General features: G+C 43.7%; 1 protein-coding gene across 11 annotated transcripts in view; it reads left to right on the top strand.

Moving 5' to 3' along the window:
* Positions 1–1,904: 1,904 nt before the first annotated feature.
* SOCS6 (suppressor of cytokine signaling 6) overlaps positions 1,905–13,288 on the top strand; it is a 73,379-nt gene continuing 61,995 nt past the window's right edge. For 9 of the 11 annotated variants that reach the window (XR_012065649.1, XR_012065648.1, XR_012065651.1 and 6 more), the window contains exons 1-2: positions 2,465–2,659; positions 7,146–7,333. The gene's annotated coding sequence lies outside the window, so the exon portion shown is untranslated. Of the gene's footprint in view, positions 1,986–2,464; positions 2,660–7,145; positions 7,334–13,288 lie in introns of those variants that run through there. The other 2 variants (XM_072952071.1, XM_072952073.1) reach the window with 2 other exon arrangements.

The following is a 13,288-nucleotide window of genomic DNA, read 5'->3' as shown; positions in this document are numbered from 1 at the left end:
TCCTTTTAGCACTGAGGATGTACGTGAAATATCAGGACGAGGTTGGAAGGTTGCCCACTGCATCCTATCCTGCTTCCATCCAGTTTTCTCAAGTCTGAGCTCCTCTCTTTTCCTCTTTTGGAGGAAGGGAAGACATTTAATACTAGAAATCAAATCAGGCTTGAAATCAGGAGATGGCAGTTCAAGTCATGACTCAGCTACTTTTAACTTTGTCGCTCAGGCAAGTCATATGATTTCTGTTTCCTCCTCATAAAATAAGGATGTTGAGGATGATCAATAAGGGTCCTTCTGGCTCTGTCAGCTCTGACTTTAGGAGGACGAGGCAGAACTAGGCTCCTCTGGCCCAGTAAGAGGATACTTTCCACAGGATCCTTTGCCATCACCACTTTTTGGCAAGTGTCTCTGTCAGACAGCATTGGCTACAGCCAAGAAGTGTTGGAACTTAGCCAAACATGAACATTTTGATAGTGTATTTAGCCACTACATTAAAGTTGTTGCTGTATTATTAATATTGTTGTCACTATTATCTCAATTTAGTGGTTAAGAGCTCATATCTTGGAGTCAGAGAGACTTAAGTCTGACGTGCAGCTCTGTCCCATAGTAGCTGTGTGGCTTTGGGAAAGTTATTTACTACTTATACACAAGAAGCCGCAGTTTCCTCATCTGTAATGTGGGGATGATGATAATACTGACCTTACAAACAGATCATTGTTCAAATAAAGGAGATAATATATACAAAAGATAATATGTACAAGATCGTATTCACCTGTCTTGCCTGTAAAACGTGCATTATGCAGTCAGTAATCATCATTGCGGAACAGGTACCAAGTTAAGCGGTTCTGTCAATCATCTCACGTAATCTTCACAACCATTGGATATAGTTAATATCAAAATATCAATATCCCCTCCCCCACCCCACTCCCCCCTTCAAAGAAACGGAGGTTACTACTGAGAAACTTGGTTAAGGTCACACAACTGTATGAATTGTCATTGCTGGGATGCCAGACCAGCCAGCTCTCCTGGACCCAGAAGCCCAGGTCTTGATCCTGTCTCCTGGAGGAGTCAGCTCAGCCCATTGGGCGCTCACCGGCCCTGTTACGCGGTCTCCAGCTACGTACTGGCCTTCTTTAGATAAGAGAAGGAGACGCCAGCACCCCTGATACTGCAGTCTAACCCCAAGTCTTCTCCTTTGGAAGGGGCTTAAAACAAGAGGCAGGGGTCGAGAAGCTTGCTTCTTGTCTAATTACCACTAACCTCTCTGACCATTCTGTTTCAGTCAACATTCACTGTGATCGGGTATCTGAGAATTGAGTGTCGTTGAAATCAGGGTAACAGTAATGGTCAGGGTTTAGTAATAAACTCAGGTAAGAACTGAAGGAGACAGTGGTCTGGTGAATCACATGTAACAAATGGCATCAGCCTTATAGACACTGTTCGGTCATAAAACAGATTGAATCACCTGACAATCCAATTTTTAAATTATGAATCTAGATTTTGTGTTTAGATGAGAATTGTATACCCAACATGTAAAGGAATTAAGATTGATTACTTGAACTTTTTCCTTAAACAGCTTTATTGAGGTATAATTCAGATATAAATTCACCTTTGAACAACTTTAATAAGACTTTTTCCTTAGCCTTATTTGCTTCCTTTTAAAAAGGTCCATACTATTTAAGACTACAATTTTTAAAGCCAACAATAATTTTTAAGTTAGGTTTTAATGATACTTATCTTTAATCGCTTTTCATCAAGAGAGAAGTAAAAATTTTCCTGTTGCCACTCATTGAGAAAAATCCAACTTGCTGTTATTGCTATATGTTAGTAGCACGGTTCAGCCAGTTTCCAAAGAAATGAGTCAAGTTACCCAGCCTCAACTTTACATCACACTGCCTTGGAATTCGGCGGCACAAACAATAGTGAACTATTCTTGCATAAAACCCCACTAACAAGGACTAAATGGAAAAGCAGATGGCTTGAAACAAGGAGTAAGTTTTCTTTCAACAGGCATATTTTACGGTTAAGCTAGAGAAGGTGTGGGGAAAGGCCTGGGCGTGCGGGCTCCTCTGTCCCCGTCCCTCCCTCCCTCCCTCCCCATGGGGACCAGGCCGGGGTCACCGCGCCAGGTGAGCACCCCCGGGCCGCGCGGGGGCCGGCGCCCGGCCGCAGGGACGAGGGCAGGGCCGGCGCCAGAGGGCCCAGAACATTTTCCTTCCCGCGTCAGCCCGGGCCCCCGAGGAGGGGAGGCTGCAAAGGGCAAGACACCCACAGGAGGAGCGGCTGCGCCAGAGGGCACCGGCCGGCGGCGCGGGGCCGGACGATGCTGGGACCCCGACTCCCGCGCCCGCCCGGCCCCCGGCCCCGCCCCTCGGCGCCCGGCCCCGCCCCCGGCGCCCCCGCCCCGCGCCCCCGGCGCCCCCGCCGACCCGCCCCCCGCGCGCCGACGCCCGCCTGCGCCGCGGGCCGAGTGGTGGGCGCGGGGCGGCCGGCTCGGCTCCTCGGCTGCCGCTCCCGCTCGGCCGGCGCCGCGGCGCGCCCCTCCTGGAGAAGGAGGAGGAGGAAGAGGAGGAGGAAGGAGGCGGGAGGAGGAGTTGCGGGAGAGGAGGGCCGAGCGCGGCAGTCGCACCGGCGCTGGGCGAGGAAGCGGAGCGGCCGCTGCCGGGTGAGCGTCTGCGGAGCCGAGCCGGGGGCTGGGTCCGGGCTCGGCTTTCCGCTCCCTGTCTCGGGAGCCCGGGGAACCGGCCGCCGGGCGCCCCTTCTCCTCGGGCCGGCGGGGGCGGACCCGACGCGGGCCGGGCGGGGGAGGCCGCCCGGCGGGCTGAGGCGAGGGTCCCGGCGGCGCGAGGCCCTGCGCGCCTCGGCGGGTCGGCGGGTCGGCGGGCGGGGGCCGGGCCGGCGGGGAGCGGCGTCCGGGAAGCCGGGCCGGGGAGCGGGCCGGGAGGGCCGAGGCCTGCTTCCGCCGAGCGCCCGCCCGACCCCCCGGCCTCCCCGACCGCCGCGCGCGCCGGGCCGGGCCGCCGCCTTTGTTGCCCGCAGCCCGCCGGGGAGAGGCCGGGGCTCGGCGAGGCCTGGGGCGGCGGCGCGGGGCCTGCGCGCCCCGCACCCCCTCGGCCGCGCTCGGACCCCCTCGGGCTCGAGTCCGGAGGCCGGGCGGGCCCGGGAGGCCCAGGCCGCATCGGTGCCGCCGCCCGCCCGGGAGGTCGCGCGGGCCGGGACCCTCGTCCGCCCCGCGCGTGGACGCGCCGCTGGACACCCGCGGACTCGCGGCCGTGCGGGCGGGAGTGTGGAACCGCCCCCGGCCCCGAGACGGGCCTTCGTGTTCAATTCACCTCAGGTAGTGGCAACTTCAGGGACACCACTGTGGCTCGTTCTGTGTCAGAACTGTTGACATTTCTCAGTGGCAGGTCCTTGCCCCAAACTTGGAATGTGTGCAGTGATCTGTAGGCCAACTCAACATTTAGTCGGGATGTGGTATTTAGGGCTCCCATCCCCACTTTTTGGAATTCAGGCCCAGGTGGGACTATGAGGCAGAACTCAGGCTTCCTGAAATCTATAATGTTGAATTCAGTTCAACAAATGTTCCTTGAACGTCTACCCTGGAAAAGGCTATGCGCTGCTTTACTGTGTATGGAGACCAAGAACGTAGTAATCATAGTTATAATGTGAGACACAAAACGTTCCCCGAATCCGTTCTTAGTGGACTGTGTTCCTTGGAATAGATATACTTGTAATCAAAAGTAACCTGCCATCTACTTGAAGCAACGTCTGAGGTGTTCTCAACCACGGGAGGTATACATTTATCTTGACTGTTTTTTTTTTTTAAACCCACCGAATACCACGACATGAAATCTACTTAGTTTACTTGAATGAATGCATTTCAAATGGAGTATTTAGTGCTGTGGAGAATCAGTGTTCCTTAAAGGCATCAGTGGCGTTGTTTACCAAGTTTCACAGCTAAAACCCGAAAACCTAGCCTGCGATCCGCGCCCCCTGCTTTCTTGCTTCTCAGTGTGGCATCACCTGGCAAGGATATGGTGAGTTTCAGAAGTCACCCCTGCGCTGAACAAGATAATGTGGCCTCAGCCCTTTGGTTCCGACATTGTCCCTAGTGCTTTCTTGTTGCTTTTGGAGAAGCTGGCTCACTGACCTTGGACTTACCTAGGATTCTTAGAAGGACTCACCTGGGATTTGGCCAGTGCTTTCCACTGGCCTGGGTAGGATCATCCAGATTACTCACCCGACCCTTTATCCTTTTCAGAACTCCTTTCAGGGTCTCTTTTGAAACACTTTTTCCTTTTTTCTTTTTAATGATCTTTAAATACCTGCTGAATGGGTGAGAAGTACCTGGCACTGTCCTTTTCGCTCCTGTTGGTGGGAAGACAGGCAGGCCTTAAACATGGCTTCCGCAGGACCACAGGACCCAGGGGCACACACCCTCCCCTGGCAGCACCTTGCAGGGAGTGGCAGAGAAGGGGTTTGGGTGCCATTGACCTGGGCTGCGTCCAGCTTAGGCTGTGGTGTGACCTGGGAGGAATGCTCAGCTGCACTGACTGAGCTCCTGCTCATTTCCTGGTTCTAACTGCTCCTTTTAATGGCCCTCTTTTTAGGGAACAGAAGCAAGCATCTTCTTAAGACTGTCTTCTTCGGTAACTTCACCCTTCAGACAAAACTCTGGTAGTTTCCTCCATTGTGGTCAGTTTTTAGGGAACTTTTGTGTTACTAGTATTATCTTATTTTTTTGTTTTGTTCATAGAATTAATTGTGTCAACTTATTTAAAAGACATAATATACTCTGAAAAAAGGAACTGTTATGCCCATTTCAAATTTGTGGCAATTACTGTTATTATTTGCTCAGAAATACGCAGTCATGCAAAAAGGGTCGATGCACACATACAAATACTGAAGTATGAGATCAAATACGCTGTCATTTATAATCTCATATAATTAATGGTTGTGTATGAATCTACTTTAATACTAAATAAGGTAAATAGGTAAATGACCTAGTACTAAAAAGATCATTTTTTGCTGTTTTCTGGGAAATGAAGGTTGTCTGTTTCATTTCTCTGTCCTTATCCCTGACCTCTTCTAATTTTGGAAATGACATATCTGTGGTGCTTAGTACTTTTGTAAAATTATTCCTTTTGCAAGGGAGAAATTTATAATATTAGTATATGTCATAAAAGGGGGAATCTTTCTTGTTTGCTTGATTGAAAGAGTTGTCCAGGTGGTAAAAGAGCAACATCAGTGGGACATATTTTGAGTGTATTGAGAGTGAAATTGTCATTAATGTTTTTATGGTTAACATTATGCTGCACAGCGTCTTGGTTTAGCTGATAAGTAGGGGAGGCTTTTGGACTGAGAGCACATTTTGCTTTAAACCGAGTTCAGAGTTGTCTTTGATGATTCATGCAGACATTACTTTTTACTTCGTTGGGACAGTTGTTTTGAGTGACTTGGTCTTGTTGATGTTTCAAGAGTAGACAGACTTAGATAAAGTCATTTAAGATATCACTTCTCCCTTTGCACATAGAGGACATTTTGGAGGTGTCAGATCTTTAGAGAAGAAGAGCATATTACTAGCCTTGCGACCTTGAACACATTACATGTCCCCTCTGACTCTTATTCCTCATATAGGGCTGAATGGGGAGGATAATCCCTCTGTCAAAGTTACTGTGAGCACGTATGTATTTTGTTCAAAGTCCAGACTTTACCATCAGCTACATTTCTGCCTGGTTCCTCAGCTCATCTTGAACAGTCCTCTCTGCTTTAGCACAGAGTTGTTCTCTCTCCTTTCTGTTCCTCAACTTTCCAAGCTGCTTCTGGCTTCATCTTTGACATGGTGGTTCTGTTTGCCATTTGGTGGCTCCTGCCATGGTCGGTCCATTCTCAGATCTTAATGCCAGGGTCGCCACCTCCGAGAGGCCTTCCCTGACTGCCCATCCTAATGGCTCCTTTAGTCATTTCATTTGATCCAGTCGTATGTTTGTGTTACAACATGTTGCTAAGTCCCTTGTGGAGAGTGTGGTCTGTGGTCCTTTCCCTTTGTCTCCCTACACATCTCATGAGGCCTGGCCACTGAGTAGGGATGCGGTGTACAGAAAGCACCTGCAGTTTTTACATTTTCTATAGATTAAAGGCAAAGATGGGCTGTGTGGATCTTAAATATCTGTTGGTTTTTTTATGTTGCTTATTTAGCCTATCTGAGCTGGTCTGCTCAGCTGAATAAATCATAGCCCTGATGAGGCCAAAGTTCCTGTAACTACGTGGCCTGAATACCCCCCCACGGGGAGGACTGCCCCTACTTGTAGAGCTGTGGTGTGTGTCTGAACTCACTTACACACCCAACTAGCTGCTTGTGAAGATACACAGACCTTCTTCACGTCAGTTCTCTCCAGCGTGTGGAGGGTAACCACCCCAGAGCACGTTTCCTTGATGTTGGCTTGTAGAGCTTGGTAGGTAAAACATCAGTTGTCTGGAACCTCTGGCATCCTCAATTATCTGATGGCAGATTTAAGCAGGAAGGAAGAACTCATTGGGAATTAGACAAGCCAGATACCTAAGTGGCCGATTGCAGCTGGTGAAGGCCGTCTTTCAGAGGGTTGCACACACGGGTTTGGATTTCAGCACTGCGGCTGTCCTATCTGCCTTATCTGTAAAATAATAATGGTGTCTTCTCAACATTGGTGTGAAAATTAAATACTGCATGTAAATGTATAAGCTCAGTGCCTGTAATGTAGCAAGTACTAACAGTAATAATCAGTTTAAAATGTACCATGATTAGTGAAAAGGAGTATTCTGGCTAGTCAGCAACATCTGCAAGACTTGGATTTACTTGTTGAGGAAGCCCTGTGAGACCAAAGAGACAAGAAAAATGGAAATAAAACAGGAAGGAGAATGGGAGTCTGCAGAGTGTTAACAGTGCCTCTGTTAGAGTTGTGAGGATTACAAATGGTTACATGTGAGCAGCGCTTGGGTTAACTGGCACGGGGTCATTGCAGTCAGTTGGTGGGCGATCTAGAACAAAAAAGGCACCACGTGTGGCCTTCTGCCAGGTCCCCTGGCTCTTGTTTCCCTAGTGTTTCTCTTAATGTTGTTTTATCACTCTTAACAGCCATCACACTGAAATATTTTCTTAAAATTATTAAAAGGGCGTCACACTTGGAGACTATGTTTGGGGAGCGGTGGCTATCCCATTGTCCCTGGGAGGAGACTCTTGAATAGTAGAGAAGAAGAAAAGAAGAGACGGCATCTCTCTGAAGGCCTGGGAGACGACCAGTTGTCTGAGCATCAGTAAACCTTGAAGGTGTCACGATGCCATCCTGAAATCTTCCAGCAGGTAAATTTGGTCATGTCATCTGTCTATATACAACATGAGATTTTATTTAATGTACACATTTGTGTTTCAAGTAGCTCTTTTAAGAAGGCAGAGGAATATATGGCTCCAATTAGATTTCTATCAAAAACAATTTTAAGAGTTTAGTGTTACTCTTTAGAACTATTTAGAAAGGTGTATTCAGCAAGCACTATAGATGGCCTGATATTTGGTGCTGCTTATGGTTGTACTTGCAGTGATAGACATTATTCTGGCCACACAAGTAACACACTGGATGTTGGAAGCAGCAGGGTTAATACATTTTTAAAGTAAGATGAAGTCTTACTGGTAGACTTGTTACTTTATGATTTTTCTTTTGTTTTGATGTTTATAATAATGAAGGTGTTGCTATTAAAATTGAGTTTTGGTTTTAAAAGAAATATCATCATCCCTTTGACAACAGTCATTTTTGTCTATTGACATTACTTTTAAATTTAAAAAATATATATCTAGGGAATAACATTATTACCAAATATCTCAGACTGTCACAGTATATAAGCATATACCAAACAGAATTGTATTTGGATTTTCATGGTTTTGTACATTTGAAGAATTACTGCCTTTTAGAATTGGAAGGAACCTTCTGAAAGTTGACCAACTTCATCCTTACACAGATGATGAAGAAACTGAGACTAAGAGTGGTTACATAATGTGCCCAGAGTCACATACCACATCACAGACAGATTTCAGAATGCAGCTCTTCTTGCCATTGACGCAAGATGTTTTCCTTCACTTCTAGTAGCCAGGGAATTTGGATTTGTGTCTTCCATGGAGGATATCACAGTTGAGCTGACTCTTGGAGGATATTTGGGAAGAGCTTTAGATGGCAGAACAGGATCTCAAACAGGCTGACCAGGAGGAGCTATACCATCGACCTAGAGATTCTTTTCTCCCCTCTCCTGAGTGGGCTTACGTGTTTGCTGTTTCTTGGTTTACTTTCTTGATTTGATGGAGCTCATCCTCCTAGTCACTTCCTAGAAAGGTGATAGGGGAACGTGTGTGGATGTGTGTTTGAGACCTTGCATGTCAGGAGATGTCCTATGTTCTAAATATTTAAATACCTGATTTATGCTCTGGCCATGTATAGAATTCCAGGTTACTATTTTAGTCAGTGCAGAATAGGTTAGGCTGCAGTGGCACGTTGACTCTGAAATCTCAGAAATGTTTCTTTCTTACTTTCACCAAGTGTGCTGTGGGCCTGGGGTTCCTCTGGCATCTCCCGCAGTTCCCCATCATATCACCCCGTGGCTCTGGGTTCCCACAGCAGATACAGAAGAGAGCTGACAGGTCACGAGCTGCTACTCAAATATTTGGTCCAGAAGTGACGCATATCACTTTTGCTCACAGTCCTTTGGCCACAACCAGTCATATGGCCCTGCAGGGTTGCGGAGGAAATGAAAGCACTCACGAAGAGGTGCTGACTGTAAGTGTGTGCCTGCTGAAAGCACAGTTCCTCATGGAGTTCTCACATGGCTCCCCTGACTTCCAGCTTTCAGTGATACCGCTGCTTCAGTTGCCATCTCTTCCCAGTCATTTCTGTGCATTTTCTTCTCTTTCTAGAAGTATCTTCTATAGTATCTTCTTATTGTCTCCTAAATTTTAAAATTTCACCATGATGTGCCTGATTATTATTATTTTTTATTTTTTGGGATCCTTTTAATGTGTAAACTTGTATTCTTCAGTTCTGGGAAAAATTTTAAATTTTCTTTTTAAGTTTTTCCCCTTAATTTACTTTCTTTTCCTTACTGAAGCTCTTCTTTTTTGGTTGTTGGGCCTCCTGGATTGATGTGTTATTTTTTTTAGCTTTTTCTCAAAGTTTTAAGTCAGTTTATTTTTTGCTTCTCTTTTTGGGCTGGGGGAATTTTCTCAGTTTCCCGTCTATTGAATTTTTATTTTGGCTGTAAGAGATTTTGCTTTCTAACTGTTCTACTCCCACTTTTTAATAAAGGACATCTGACGTTTCAAATTTGTGATATTTTTTCTTAGCCTTTTTTTGTTATTGTTGCCTTCTCTTCTAACAGGCTTAGATTTCAGCTTTCTTGAGTTTGTCTAAGCTGGTTAACACTGTTGTCATTTGCTTTCCAGTTTTCATTGTCCTTGTATTATTATTTTTTTTTCTTTGGATAGTGGAGATAAACATATATTTCATCAGCGGCTCATCCAGAATTGTTTGTTCTTTTAATACTTTTTGTTTGTTTTGCTAGCATCAGTGAATATCAAAGTCTTTTATTTTGGGGGAAACCCAAATCTCGTTTTTCTTTAAATATTTCCAGTATGTTTTCAGTTAATGCTGTCATGAAGCCATACTTATGTCACTGAACTTTATCATATAACTTAGTTTATGAAGTGCCTGCTGATCTGTGGTGGGTAACATGAATTATTTTAAGTTGGATCATTTTAAAAGCATCAAGAGATTCCCCTCTTTGGCAGCCTATAATAAGTGATTACTTTTGACAGTTAAGCATCATTTTACAATGGGTATAACCTTTTCCATTTTGTAAGATTCTTATATTTGCTTAATAGGGCTGATCAGTCATTTGAATAATTATTGCTCTGCAGGACCCCCTTTATCTCTGATTATCAATGAATGAGATTTACATTCGCTCTTAATATACATTTAATAAATCTTTTGTGGATTACTTTTTGTATCCCAAATCTGATATTCCTTATTTGGATATACTTATATAAAAATGAGGAAAAGATTATTTTAACTAAAGGCTCTTATTCTCTAACACAAATTAAATGAAAAACTCTTATATGTTCTATGCAAAAGCATTTGAACACACAATTTACAAATTGCTTTTTAAATTGGAACTTTTGTGTTAAGACCTAAAGGCTAGAAGCAGTCAAAGCAATTGCTTTACTTTTCACTTATTTTTATGTGTGTGTTGCATTTAGAAGTTAAAAATTTTTGCTTTAGTAGTTTAATATATTTGAGAGATTTTATGTGTAAGAAAGTATATTTTGAAAATGAAAAGTAATGAAGAAATTTCATCATTATACTATTTGGTACAACACCCCTGCCCCAGAATAAAAGTAAATAACAAGCAGATATTTGGGCCCTACTTAATTGTCAGTACTTTGTCAAAATTCTTAAAGGATCTTACCTACTTGGTAGTTTAACCAATAGTTTAATACTTCCTCAAAGGCAGTGAAAGTGGTGAGATTGTTTAAGAAATTTGCAATGTTTTTAGCTAAAACATTGGTAAGTGCCTGGAAAAGTATAAAAATGTGTACATTTAAAAAATTACTATGTCTGTGTGTAAGGACAGTGATGAATTGGTATATAGGTGTACTACTTTCTAAATCCAGCATGTTAAAATCCGAATTAAAAAAATTGGGGAGTGAGGTTATTTCATTAATCAGTCTTATAAATCAGCTCCATTAAGAGTTTAAATGATTGAATTTATGAACATTTGCTTTCTATTCAGTTTGATAGGAATGTATTGAACATAGTTATAAGAGAAGATAATTTAGAAGTGCTCACCTGAAAGTTCTCTACAGGGTAAATTTTTGAGTCTGCATATTTTAATTTTCATTGAATCAGATAATTTTAGAGCTTGACATGTTTTAGAGATCAGCCTCTTTATTTTATGTGGGAAATCTGAGACTCTGGAGGTTCACTCAGTGTCACACAGCAAACTCAGTGCTACCTTATATTTTTGTACATAGCCCACAAAGTGGAGTTGAATTACTTGAAAATTTATTAGCACTTTTGCTGTAATTATAAATTCATTCTTAATTTTAAGTTAATGGTAACTTTAAGTCCATTTTTCTTAACGTGGTTATCTTTAAATATCTTTACCCACCTTTACAGCCATGAAAACATCCATACTGCTTTTTAAAATAAAGCTTATTGTGCTGAGATCTAGAGGCTTTAAAAAAAGTCAAAACAATTCCATTACATTTACTGTATTTCAGTTATTTAGTAAAGAGTTTTTTTTGGAGATTTGACCATACTCACAAGCTGTCAGGTTAGCCAGAAACAGTTTCATGGTTGCTTCCAGAAGACATGAAACTCCTGGGTCAGAGATAAAGGACTTTATTACCCAGGATAGTAACAGTGACCAGACAGAAGGTTGGCATCTGATGCCAGTTCCCTGATCACCAGGGCCATGTTGAGGAAAGTTGAGGGGATGGAGGATGGCAAAGGAGAAAGCAAGGAAACTAGGTAGGAGGTTGTTGCACTAATGCAGGCGAGGTAGGACTGCAGCTGGCCGAGTGTGGTGATTGGATTCTGTGTATGTTTTAAAGATAGAGATTGGGATTTTGTGACCTATTAGATGTGGAGTGTGAGAGAGAGAGGCACCACTGATGATTCTGAAGATTTTGATCTGAGCAGTTAGGAGAATGGAAGAGCCATAAATGCAAGTGGGGAACACTGCAGGTGGAGCAGGTCTGGGGTGGGATGAGTTTGGTTCTGAACATGCTAATCTCAGGTATCTATGACAGCGAAGCGGCAGAGTCAGGAAGGGAGCTGACTATAACTGGGCTAAATAAAGATAGGAAAGTTCGGGGGCGGGTGGCACATCAGCGTTATTTCATGCACGAGTGAGTGGCACTGCTGAGGGACGTGGGTGCAGGTGCAGAAGAAGTGACCGCTGTCTGAGTGCTAGCTGCCCCACCATTGAGAGTAGAGGCAGTGGTGTGAGACGGAGTGATCAGCTATGCCAGGGCTGCTGGTAGAGCAGGTACCATAGGACTGAGCTGATGCTGGATTTGCAGTGGGGACATCAGTAGTACCGTTGACAGGAGCAGCTGTGCGATGGTGGTGGAGTGGGTCTCTGGTGTGGATTGAAGAGAAAATGGGAAGAAGGAAATTGTAGTCCTCGAGGATGCATGATGGTCATGTGTTCCTCCAGCCACATTCCCTGTAAGGGTGCAAGCCTGGCGCAGGCAGGATTTAACTGATGTGGTTCTGCCAAGAGAGTTTTTTAGAGTGAGAATGGGGCAAGGGAGTTGAGGGTATGTGCTGGGGAGTGGTGATGATTATTCACAGAATGTAAGCTGAGTAAGGAGGGAAGAGGGCCATTGAAGAGCTGGTGGGGTTTCAATCTTGTTGTTTAAACTTTGAATGCTTCAGTCTGGATTATATATACACCAAATAAAATGTAATGTCAGATTTGCAGAAAGGTATTTAGGGTGGGTTGAGGAGAAGGAGGAAGCTGTCTAGGTGCTAATAATACAAAAGTAATAAAATATTCTTATCTGTTGATTTACTGCTTTTTTGTTTGGTGGTCACGGTGTGTCTGAAAGCCAAGAACAGGTCTTGCGTTTTGCTCTGACCTGATGCTTTACTAAGCCGTTCCCTTTCTAAAAGTAACTTAAGAACAAACAAGCTTAGAGACTATTCTTACAAAAACACTCCATGTTTATTACAGAATATTTTGAAATAAGGTATTGAAAATAATATTTACAAAGTTTCCTGCAATCCAGTTGACAATTATGCTGTATTTCTTTCTGGTCTGGTTTTCCTCCCTATTCTTTCTACATAATTGAGACCACACTTTACATACGATTTTGTTTCCTGTGTTTTTGTACTTAACAAATGAACAATATGAACTTTTCCCCCATGTTATTTATAACTTTGTACAAATATCAGTTTTAGTGGTTCCCTAAAGTTCCATTGTGTAGATGTGTAAGAATTTTGTTTACAGTTCTCATAATGTTGGAAATAAGCATGTTTCTGATTTTTAAAATTAAATTTTTTTTACCATATATAATAATGCAGGGGACATTGTTATGCTATATAGTTTCATATTCAAGATTTATAAAAATAGCATTATTGCGTCAAAGAGTATGAATATTTAAAGAGTTACATATAGCCAAGTGATTTTTTTTACAGCTATATTAAAACATTTTCAAGTAGTAAATACTATCATTTAGAAAAATCTTTGCTAATTTGACTTGTGAAAAATC

Source organism: Vicugna pacos, chromosome 30 (genome assembly GCF_048564905.1).
Source record: "Vicugna pacos chromosome 30, VicPac4, whole genome shotgun sequence".
NCBI lineage: Eukaryota > Metazoa > Chordata > Mammalia > Artiodactyla > Camelidae > Vicugna > Vicugna pacos.
This window is presented reverse-complemented; position numbering and strand designations above follow the sequence as displayed.